The sequence below is a fragment of the Aplidium turbinatum genome, chromosome 10 (genome assembly GCF_918807975.1).
Source record: "Aplidium turbinatum chromosome 10, kaAplTurb1.1, whole genome shotgun sequence".
Classification (NCBI taxonomy): domain Eukaryota; kingdom Metazoa; phylum Chordata; class Ascidiacea; order Aplousobranchia; family Polyclinidae; genus Aplidium; species Aplidium turbinatum.
In genome coordinates, this window is record NC_137481.1 from 15,433,751 (window position 1) to 15,444,394 (window position 10,644).

Genomic DNA, 10,644 nt, shown 5'->3' on the forward strand with positions numbered 1-10,644 from the left:
AAGCGACAAACTTAAAGAATTTGCTGAGCTCGCGACGCATTTATAACGATTGGTGACGTTGACGAAGTTATGTTATGAGTTATACGTTGGTACGCAGGATTAAAAATCAGTAATCTATCTTCTATAAGTTGGTTTGAGGTTTTTTATATAAATTGTATCAAAAGTAACAGAATTTTTGCAACCTTTACAAAGAATTTCTTCTTTTTTTCATTTGTAATCAATATTTTAGGAAACCTATCCTTTGAAATTTCAACGACGCACCGGGGCGTCACGACGCTTAGTTTAAGAATCATTCTAGGTTTAATACACAAATAAAACATTACCAGTTTTAAAATGTGGTAATTTATCAGTCATGAAGCTTTCACGGACCCTCTGAAAGTGAAAATGCTTCGCGGACCTTTTGGGGGTCCGCAGACCGCTCTAACCAGTAGCGGATATATGAAGCACTTAGTCACGTGCCCTCTAACCGAGAAAAACATGCACTTTTTTCAGTTTATGCAAAATTTCTCGCTTTCAAAACCTTGAGTTAACTTAACCAGCTACAGAGACCAAGCCTCACGCGTGTAATTTTTTTTATAAAACAATTTAGCCTATAGAATATAAGAACGGGAAACAGCAAATTAAATACTTAAACACTTCACATAGCATTAACTTTTAGTACGATTTTTATTCAGTCTAGGCTAGTTAGGGTAGCCTACATGTCACATTTTTTGCATAGTTTGGCGGGTAGGGGACAAACTTTCCAGCCGGATCTGGCCCGCGGGCCGTAGTTTAACAGCCCCTGCTCTAACCGATTCATACACTTCAAACAATATTGTAGAGTAGACTAACCCATAGCTTACTCCAAAGGTTCTCAAACTTTGCGTGCAACGCCCTGGTGCGCTTTTTCAATTTTCTAAGACGTCGCACAATGGTTGGTTTTGATTCTTTAGCCTTGAACTGACAAAGCCTTGATAGGTTATTTCTGGCAGTTTCGCATACTTGTAGAGGCTTTTGATGCAGGGCCAGTTACCGAGATTGACAGAGTGAAGTTTTCGGGTGTCGAAATGTTGTTGCCAGGGAATTATTCCATCTACTAAGTGCCGCTGAATGAAAAGCAGTCCTGATATGCGCTGCTCAAGCGCACACTCCAAGAGCCTAACCAGCGCCGCATAATCTTGTGTCGAGCGCTTACCACTGAGATATCGGGCCGACTCCGTTAGCTCAATGATTCCGTTTCGTATTCGTAGCAGATATTATTACTCCTTGAATCTGATATGTGCATTCGAACAAATTATTACGAAACTATCACAATTGATAATGGTTTAGCAATCACGTAGCACAATTTCTGTTACATCAACGGTTAAAGTCGCCATAAGACAGATGACTGAAGGATACAAATAAACGAATAAAAATTAACGAATTTCCAATCGCTAGGTGCGTCACAAATCCTGCGAACTTTTCAAAAGACGTCGCAATGAAAAAGGTTTGAAAACCATTGCCCTGCTCTATCGGCTGCGTGGTAGGCTATTGAGTATTCATGATATCAAAATCGATTTCTAGCCTTGCTAAGAGTTAGCTATTTACGTACAAAAAACAATTAAATTAACTTCATCATCATCATTTTGTTCCTTCCTCGTATGGAGGGTTGGATACAATGCGCCATTGTTCTCGACCATGAGCTGTGCGTACTGCACATTCATAAGTTAATTTTGTCCATTTTGTGATGTTTGTTGTCCAAATCATTCTTGGTCTGCCTTTACTTCTTTTACCGTTTATCTTCCCTTTTATTAATGATCTTTGTAATGAATTTTGCCTTATTGTGTGTCCGAAATACTTCAATTTTCTTCTTTTGACTGTTTGTAAGAGCATTTTGCTTGAATTGAATTTGGAGAGTACTTCATCGTTAGTGATCTTTTGTTTCCATGAAATTTTTAACATTTGCCTGTATGTCCAGAGCTCGAAGGCATCGATCCGTTTCTCCATTTTTTGTGACATTGTCCAAGTTTCAGAATTGTATAATAGGGTCGACCAGATATAGCATTTTAAGATCCTGAGACGAATTGATAAATTTAAACGTTGATTGGTTAAAATATTTTTCATTTTTCCAAATGTAGTTCTTGCAATTTCTATCCGTCTAAGAATTTCATGGTCACACCTCCCATCTTCAGTTATTAAATGACCAAGATATGAAAAAGATTTTACTTTTTGTATAATTTCATTGTCAATTATAATTTGGAGTACTGGAGTGTCTGGTGATTTAGAGATTATCATTGATTTTGTCTTTTTAGCGTTAATTTTCATATTAAATTCTTTACCAATTGAGTTAACATTGTCCAATATTTCTTGAAGGTCTTCTTGTGATTCAGCCAACAGAACAGTATCATCAGCATAGCGTAAATTTGTTATATTCAAACCACCAACTTTTACTCCTTTCATATCATCAATGGGTCGAAAAATCATTTCTGTATATAAATTAAAAAGACATGGAGAAAGTACACATCCTTGGCGTACTCCACGCTTGATATCAATTCCTTTAGACAAATTTTTTTCCATGCGAATAAATGCTTTTTGATTCCAATACAAATTGATAATAAAACGTAAGTCTTTGCCATTCATACCAATATTGGACAAACAATGAATCAGTTTCTCATGGTTAACTCTATCAAATGCTTTCTCATAATCAATAAAACATGCATATACAGTACATCTTTATTTACTGCATTGTAACTCTCACAAATAGTTCTGAAGTTAAGTATACCCTCTCGTGTTCCTTTACCAGTTATAAATCCACTTTGAGTCATGCTAACCTCATTCTCAATAGATTTTCGATTTCTTAATAAAATTATTCTCAACAAAATTTTCAGTACATGACTGATCAAACTTAATGTTCTAAAGTCACTGCAGTTCTTTGCTTTGGATTTCTTTGGTAGTCTGACAAAAACAGTTTCATTCATTTCTTTAGGTATAAATCTAGTCATATATATTTCATTACATAATTTGTGTATGCGTTTTAAACTTATGCCATTGAGTGCTTTTAGCATTTCTGGATAAATGTTATCCTTTCCTGCAGCTTTATTACATTTCAGATCTTGAATGGCTTTCTCAAATTCAGATATCAATATTTCTTCTCCTTCATTATTGGTAATTTCAGGCATACATGTTCTATCATCATCATCATATAATTCTGTTACATACTCTTCCTATCTATTCTTTATATCCTCTTCCTGAAATAACATTTTTCCTCCACTATCCATGATGCAGCTGTTTGCTTGTTCAACTTTCTTTAAACATGTTAGCTGTTTGACTTTATTGTGTAACTCAAGTGACTTATGAGATGCTTCAAGATGTTCTATTTCACTGCATTAATTTTCCCACCACCTTTGTTTAGCATCTATGCATAATTGGGATATTTCCTTATTTAAAGCTTTATATTTCTTGTGATTATTGAATTTGTTTTTCTTTCTCTGTTGCATTAAGTCAAGTATCTTCTCAGTAATCCAAGGCTGTTTAATGTTTTTCCTCTTTGATGGTAAAATGTTGGCAGCTGCATCATTTAAGGTTTCTTTAATTTCATTCCAACTTCTATCTATAGTTTCTTGTGTAATTACTTGAGGAATTTCTGTTTGCTGTAATAATTCAAACTTATTGTTTACTGCAATACTGAATTTCTCTCGATATTGTTCATTTTTAAGCATGTTCATGTCCATATGTTCTGACATATTTGTTCTTTTCACTCTTTTTAGCTTTATTTGGATTTTCATAACAACTGGATTGTGGTCAGACATTATGTCACATCCTGAATACGTTTTAACTTGTCTTACTGCATTTCTGAACCTCTGGTTTATCATAACATAGTCAATTTGATTCCGAAATTGATAACCTGGACTTTGCCATGTATACAACCGCCTAGCAGGATGTTGAAAAAGAGTGTTCGCTAATACTAAATCATTAAGTTTACAAAATTCCAGCAACCTTCTTCTACGTTCATTTAAATTGCCAAATCCATAACGACCAGTTGTGGGATATTCATGATGATCACCCACTATTGCATTAAAATCGCCCGTTACTATATTAACTTCTCCACTTTTAGTATATTTAAGTACATCCTTTATTGACTCATAAAACAACTCAATCTCTTCATCGGTATGTTCTTGGGTTGGTGCATAGATTTGTAATATATTTACATTAAATGGTGCTGCAGACAATTTAATCATCATAACTCTGTTAGAAATTGGCCAAAATCCAATGACTGAGTTAGCTATTTCTTTTTTCATTATCATACCGACGCCGTACATATGCTGTTCTCCTCCTGAATATACAAAAACAAATCTATCTTCTGTCACTTTACCATCACCTATCCATCTAGTTTCACTTATCCCAATTAAATCAAAGTTCATGACCGACATCTCTTGTTTTAAATTTTCGTATCGACCTGCTTTATAAAGGGTTCTTACATTCCATGTTCCTATTTTGAGTGCCCTTTTTCTAGTATTTAGCAGTCTACCATCAGACTTATGCCTTCCAGAGGGATTTGGGCATAAGCCATCATCACGAGCAGCTGTGCACATAAAAGAGGTTCCTCCTTTTCTGTAACTTTTAGGGGATTTCACAGCAGGGGCCCTGATCAGTCTCCATGACTCATTTTCGTTTTAATAGCTAGCATTGTTTACTATGGAATATATACTTGGTAAGGCTCCAATCTTTTCCAAGGTGACCAGCCACTGTACTCTAAACGTCAAAAGTGTGCCTAAACGGGTCACATCGTTTTGCTATCATGCCTTCTAAGCCATTGACTATTTATGGTTCTTCTGCCTTTTCAGCCATTCTAGACTTTATGCACTTAAAGGGATTGACTTCCCTACCATGTTAAAGCTGTTCTAACATGGGCCTCATAACTTAAAAACTATATAAGTTTTACTTTCAAGATTTACACTTTTACGCGATTTACAATTTACAAATTTTTGAGAAAAATTAAGAAAATCCCATCGCATGACAATAATTCTTCCTGGGTTTAAGAAAGGTCACATGTTTCCCTGTGAGGAGGTGAGTTGAACATTAGTTTGAAAGGGTACTTTTATAAAGGTTGAAAATAGGCACGTTTGTTTGCTTTAGCTGGGATTTGAAATCAAATAATAAAGAAAAATCTAAACTCTGGAGATCATGAGCCTAGCATTTCCAAAGCACAGAAAAAGTAACGTTATTAAACAGTGTATTTGCAAAGTCGGATTAATGTAGACCTACGCATTCTTCTACATGTTGGATCAGCTTATGGGTGCTACAGATGTTCTAGCATTTCGGACTGGATCAGCGTTATTTCAGTGATGTCATAAACATTCACCTCTGTTTTTTGTGGGCCAACTCTATCAAATAAACATTTTTACTACATTACTTAATGCAACGTTTATTCAATGTACGACGGCTGCTGTTGAAAATTGCATGCTTGAAGTAGTTTTAGTGGTTCGCAAAAAAGTTATAAATCTTTTTTTGCCTTTCGCGCTGCTGTGTCGTAGTGAGACACTCAGTGATGTACTTGAAGGTGGCAGGAAGATCGATTTTCTTTTCTTCCAATTTACTCTAAACCGTCATGAAGCAACCTGAATGCCTGAATGCATCAAAACGTATCAGCGACAAACCACGGTTGGGTGATTAGATACATGCATACTGCTCCTCAGACAACTTCTTCTTCTTCGTCGTATGAGCTGTTCTTCCGGACTATATGTTTGGGCATGATGTCATCAGCCACTCGACAGTCTCATCATCCAGGGCCTTCAGTCCAAGCGTTCCATGTGGTGGTTGATGGATTAGGCAGTCATGGACGACATGGTCTACTGTCTGGTCTGTGGCGCCACACTCGCATCCCGGTGAGGGAGCCAGGCCCTATCTGCACATGTCTGAACGAAAGCGACCGACGCCGGTTCGTAGGCGGTTAAGCCGGACCCACGCAAGTCTTGCAAGGGACATTCCTGGAGGGTGGAGATCGATATCGGGTAGGAAATCACGGAGTCGGGAGGTGTTGTTTTGCCACTCCATGTTCCATGTTCAGTTCGTCCAGTGTGCCGCACTTATTCCAAGATCTTCAACGTTGTTCAGAAGCTGTTGTGCGGCGGGCACAAATGGGCGTCTTGATTTCAGTCGCTGTTGTTCTCCAGGTAGGCGCTGGAATGTACTGTGGAGGAGGTGGTCGGGGTCCAGTGCGCCAAGAGCAAGGGAATTCATGGCTCCTTTACGGCGAAGCTCAGCAGGTTGGATGCCTGCAAGGATGGGAAAGCAGTCCGTTGGAGTGGGACGCAGGCATCCAGTCACAGTGCGTAGTGCGTCATTGATGGCGGTGTCAATGTGGCGGGTGTGGGAGCTGCGGCACCACACTGGTGCGCAGTACTCAGCGGTAGAATGGACGAGGGCCAAGGTAGCTGTGCGAAGGGTTTTCGCATCAGCTCCCCAGCCGGAACCCGCCAGTCGCCTCAAAAGTGCAACACGCGCAGATAGTTTTTTGCGCAGTGACTCCAGGTGTCGTCGGTACGTGAGTGACCTGTCCAGGGTTATGCCGAGGTAGGTGGATTCGGCGCAGTAGGGCAGGTGTTCGTCATCGGTGGTAATGTTGATCTCACGTTTTGCTTCCTTGTTGTTTAGATGGAAGGCCGCCGACACTGTCTCTGCCTTGCTGAGCTGTAGCTTCCATTTCTGGAGATATGTTGATATAGTTGACATGTCCTGGCTTAGGTTCCTCTCCATTGACTGCCAATCTCCGGCTGGATGCAGGAGAGCCAGATCGTCTGCGTAAGCATACTTCCTGGAGATGGTGTCAGGCAGGTCATAGATGTAAGTGTTAAAGAGGAGGAGAGCCAGGACAGAGCCCTGTGAGACGCTGTTCCTGAGTCGACGTAGTCTACTTCGTCGGCAGCTACCGGTGGAAAGGGTAAATCTGCGGTTTTGCACAAGTTCCACAATCATATGGACCATGTGCCTGTCAGGAAGGAGATATGATACGAAAAAATCATTCTAGTAAAGATTTAAAAGAAATTCTTAAACATTGGTACGATTTTCACAAACAAAAATTACCGTAATATTTGTGCTAGCGTTATAGCCGAACTAGAGTCAGGAAATGCAACCCCAATGACCAGTCCAAGGCAGCAAGTTAATCTTTTATCGTCAATTAAAATTTAACGCTAACATCAATTTTAAAGCAATTTATATCGCCTTCACTTATGACGTCACGAAAAATGTTGCCCATGCTGGAAAAAGCTTTGCCCTCCCTGTAAAACGGATCTGGCTAAGCCACTGCTCAGTAGGTCATAGCCTACCACCAAACTCATCCGTGTAAAGTTGGCATCAGTTTAATTGATTTGTTTCAGAGCTGTCAGATTTTCTATGCTGTTGAGTATTTTTTCTATGAGTTGGCCATGTCAAATTGAATTTTTTGCCACTTTTCAAATTGGGCCTACAGCAGCCTATGGCCATTTTTTAATTGGATCATTAAATTAATTGTTTGAATTTTATTTTTACAGTTCAAAAAAACTTAGATGTATCGTTTGTTTTGTTTCTGATAATTATTGGGCTAATATAACTCTCAGCACATTTATTTTTAAATAACTTGGAGTTAATTTTAATGGAAATCGCATTTGAATCTTCATCTTTTTGAATCATATACTCTGTCGTTTTTTTTCGTAATCTAGCTAGATCACAAGGCACTGCAATGCCAATTAGCTGTCTAAAAAATATTTTAGAATTAATTTGTATAAATTATATGAATAACATGTAGTGAGCATGAGCTGATGGCCTGATATATCAATAAAACAATAACTAGGGGAGACTCAGGTAAGTTGGCCCAATAGGCAAGTTGGCCCACTCTAAATAATTTTTTAACTACAATAGGCTAGTTATTGTTACGTATCGTACGCATACTGAGAAAGTGCTGTTGAAACTACCTGATCACCAGGTTGGGAGGCTCTAGCAAGCAGTATAAACATGTGAGCATGATTTTTGTATGAAAAATTATGATTTTTAAAATTTTTGGATTTTAGAATTTTTTAGATGTCGAGTGAGTTTTTTTCTTACTATATAAGAAAAGTTATTATTTAGTGAGTGCAGCGCTAGAGTGGTTATTAAGGCTCACTTTGACGGTGAAACCGTTGTTAGAAGCTCGATAGTTTGACATAAATTTTAGTTTTTACAATATGGTTGCCATGCAGGGAAGTTGGCCCATATCGTGGGTGGGTACGTTGGCCACCATGGTCAACTTGCCTTCATGAGGTATTATATAGAATGATAATAATTGACTACTAATAGATTAGGTATCCCTGATTAATACGATGACTTATTTTTGCAAGATTGAAGTAGCCTATCATCAAGTATCCAAAGTAAGTAAATCGCGGTTTTACATCGGCTTTAAACGATCAATAACAATAATACACTTCCTAACATCGTTTTTATGCCACAAATTGCGACAACTTATTACTAACCCATATGGTAATAACAGAATAATGGTAAGTAATTAAGAAAACCAATCGCGGAAATGTGTATCAACCACTTCTCAAGCGACGGTCTAAAACGTACCTCCTTTCGGAGATACATTAAAAAATGTTCCGATATTGGTAGGCTACCCATGCAAAAATTGGGTTTGTAGCCTATTGCAAACAAGGTCCTGCCTATCAGTATCGTTAAAGTGACCAAATCGTTAGGAATAAAGGCATGCCGTTCCAACTACATGATGTTTGATACAACCTTTGTTATTTTCGAAAGCTTATTTGGTGTAGGCTACTCATGTCAAAAAAAGTTTACTGAGGTAAAATACAGCATTATAGCCTAATGTAATAGTAGATTATTTTATAAATCATACATGAATGCATACAATGTATGTAGGTATGCATCTATAAAACCAAGAAATAATTAGAAAGAAAATAAAATTGGGGAGAAAGAGAACTTTTCCACTGTTTAGTATACCGTAGATAGACATGTTGCCCACGTGGCCAACTTACCTTCCATGGTGGGCCAAATTACCCGCACAGGAAGGCAAGATGGTCCATTTTATTTTTTTCGGAAAACTTGAAAAATTATAGGCCTATACCTAAGAATGTTTGTTTGATGCAAGAATATGTCCACTTCTAGAGTGACAAATTCTCTACTCTTCAATAGCATTCGCTTTAACATATGTTTTGTTATTAGCTCACAAATTCAATTTTTCATTTTGCTGGGCCAACTTACCCAAGTCTCCTCTACGGTATTATTTTTAGATCTGTGGTAAAGCACTTGAAAAGTGTATTGATGAAAGTATCAGTCAAGATCATTTTGCAAAAATTGCAGTGAATTAGATAAAATAGCTACGTTGTGGTTTCACACCAGTGGCAAATCCAGGGAGAGGGAGCGATTGGGGCGTTTGCCCTCCGTAAAACACAGAAAAGTAACTTTATTTATGGTGTATTTGCAAGGTTGGATAAATGTGGGCCTTACACATCATTATGTTTTGACTATGACATGTTGGAAGTCAAGTCGAAGAATCCGCCCTGATTCATGCACGAAGAAACGTTAAGATCAAGCGGTGCCAGTTTGACTCTCGGTTTGTGCACTTGAACAAGGCATTCCAAGAACAGCTCTCCATTTAGCGGCAACTAGTACAATAGATGAAATAATTTCCCCTACAACAACATTTCAACAACAAGCGGTAACGTCACTCTGTCAATCCTGGTGACTAGGTCTGCGTCAGTGGTCAAAGCTTCTACAAGTAGGCCTAAGCGAAACCACCAGGACTACGCTCTCAGGAATGCTTTCTCAGTCCGAGGATAAAGATACCCACAATCAGTCAAACTTTGATTTGATCTACACTAACAAGAAAAATGAATAGGTAAAAACAGAGAAGCTAAATTTGACGCATAGTTAAAGTAGTGCATTATTCTACAATATGCCGGCTATCACTTGCAAATAGCATTATTCTAAAAAAAAGGAATGCCCTTTCAAGAAAATTCCGCGTACGCCAATGCGGCGTTTACAATCAGTTCAATTCAGTTTGTTTTTATTTCTGACCATCACAACCAAGAATTACAATAAACATCAAACATAGCAGGGGTTTAGAAAAAAAGAAAAGCACTGCAACCATAAAGTAGCCTAATAGCTGATTTTTTGGTTGAATAATTTGAAGATCGTTCTTTATTGATCAACTCCATATACAATCTATCAATATTTATTTCCAATTTCTAAACTTTCAGAAGGGCATCGAAAACTCGTTCTATTAGTCTACTTGCTTCAAAACCTAGTTTAAGTTCTGTTATAGGCAAGGCCTCTTTTAAGGGAAAGTGTGGGGGGCAATTGTGTCTCCACTGAACTTTTTGCCCCCTCACAGTTTTTAGTAACTTCTTTTTCACCTGAGGTTAAGTTATAGCAACAACAGTCGCTGTGATTTTTACAAAAAGTTTTGTACTCTGTCTACTCATCTTTTAGACTTTTTAGAACCTCCTCTCAGAGTTAAGTGTAACTTACTAGTTGAGCGTTATTCCTCTGCGATTAAAACACTTTTGATATAATAGACGTGATTATTAAACCAATAAAAACTATCGTATAAAATCACAATCATATCAGTTAGTGTTGTTTACACATATTGGCTGCTACCAATGCCCACTTCCAAGGCCTTCTACACAGTCAGCCAGCAGTAGCCTTCCGTATTTGTTTGCT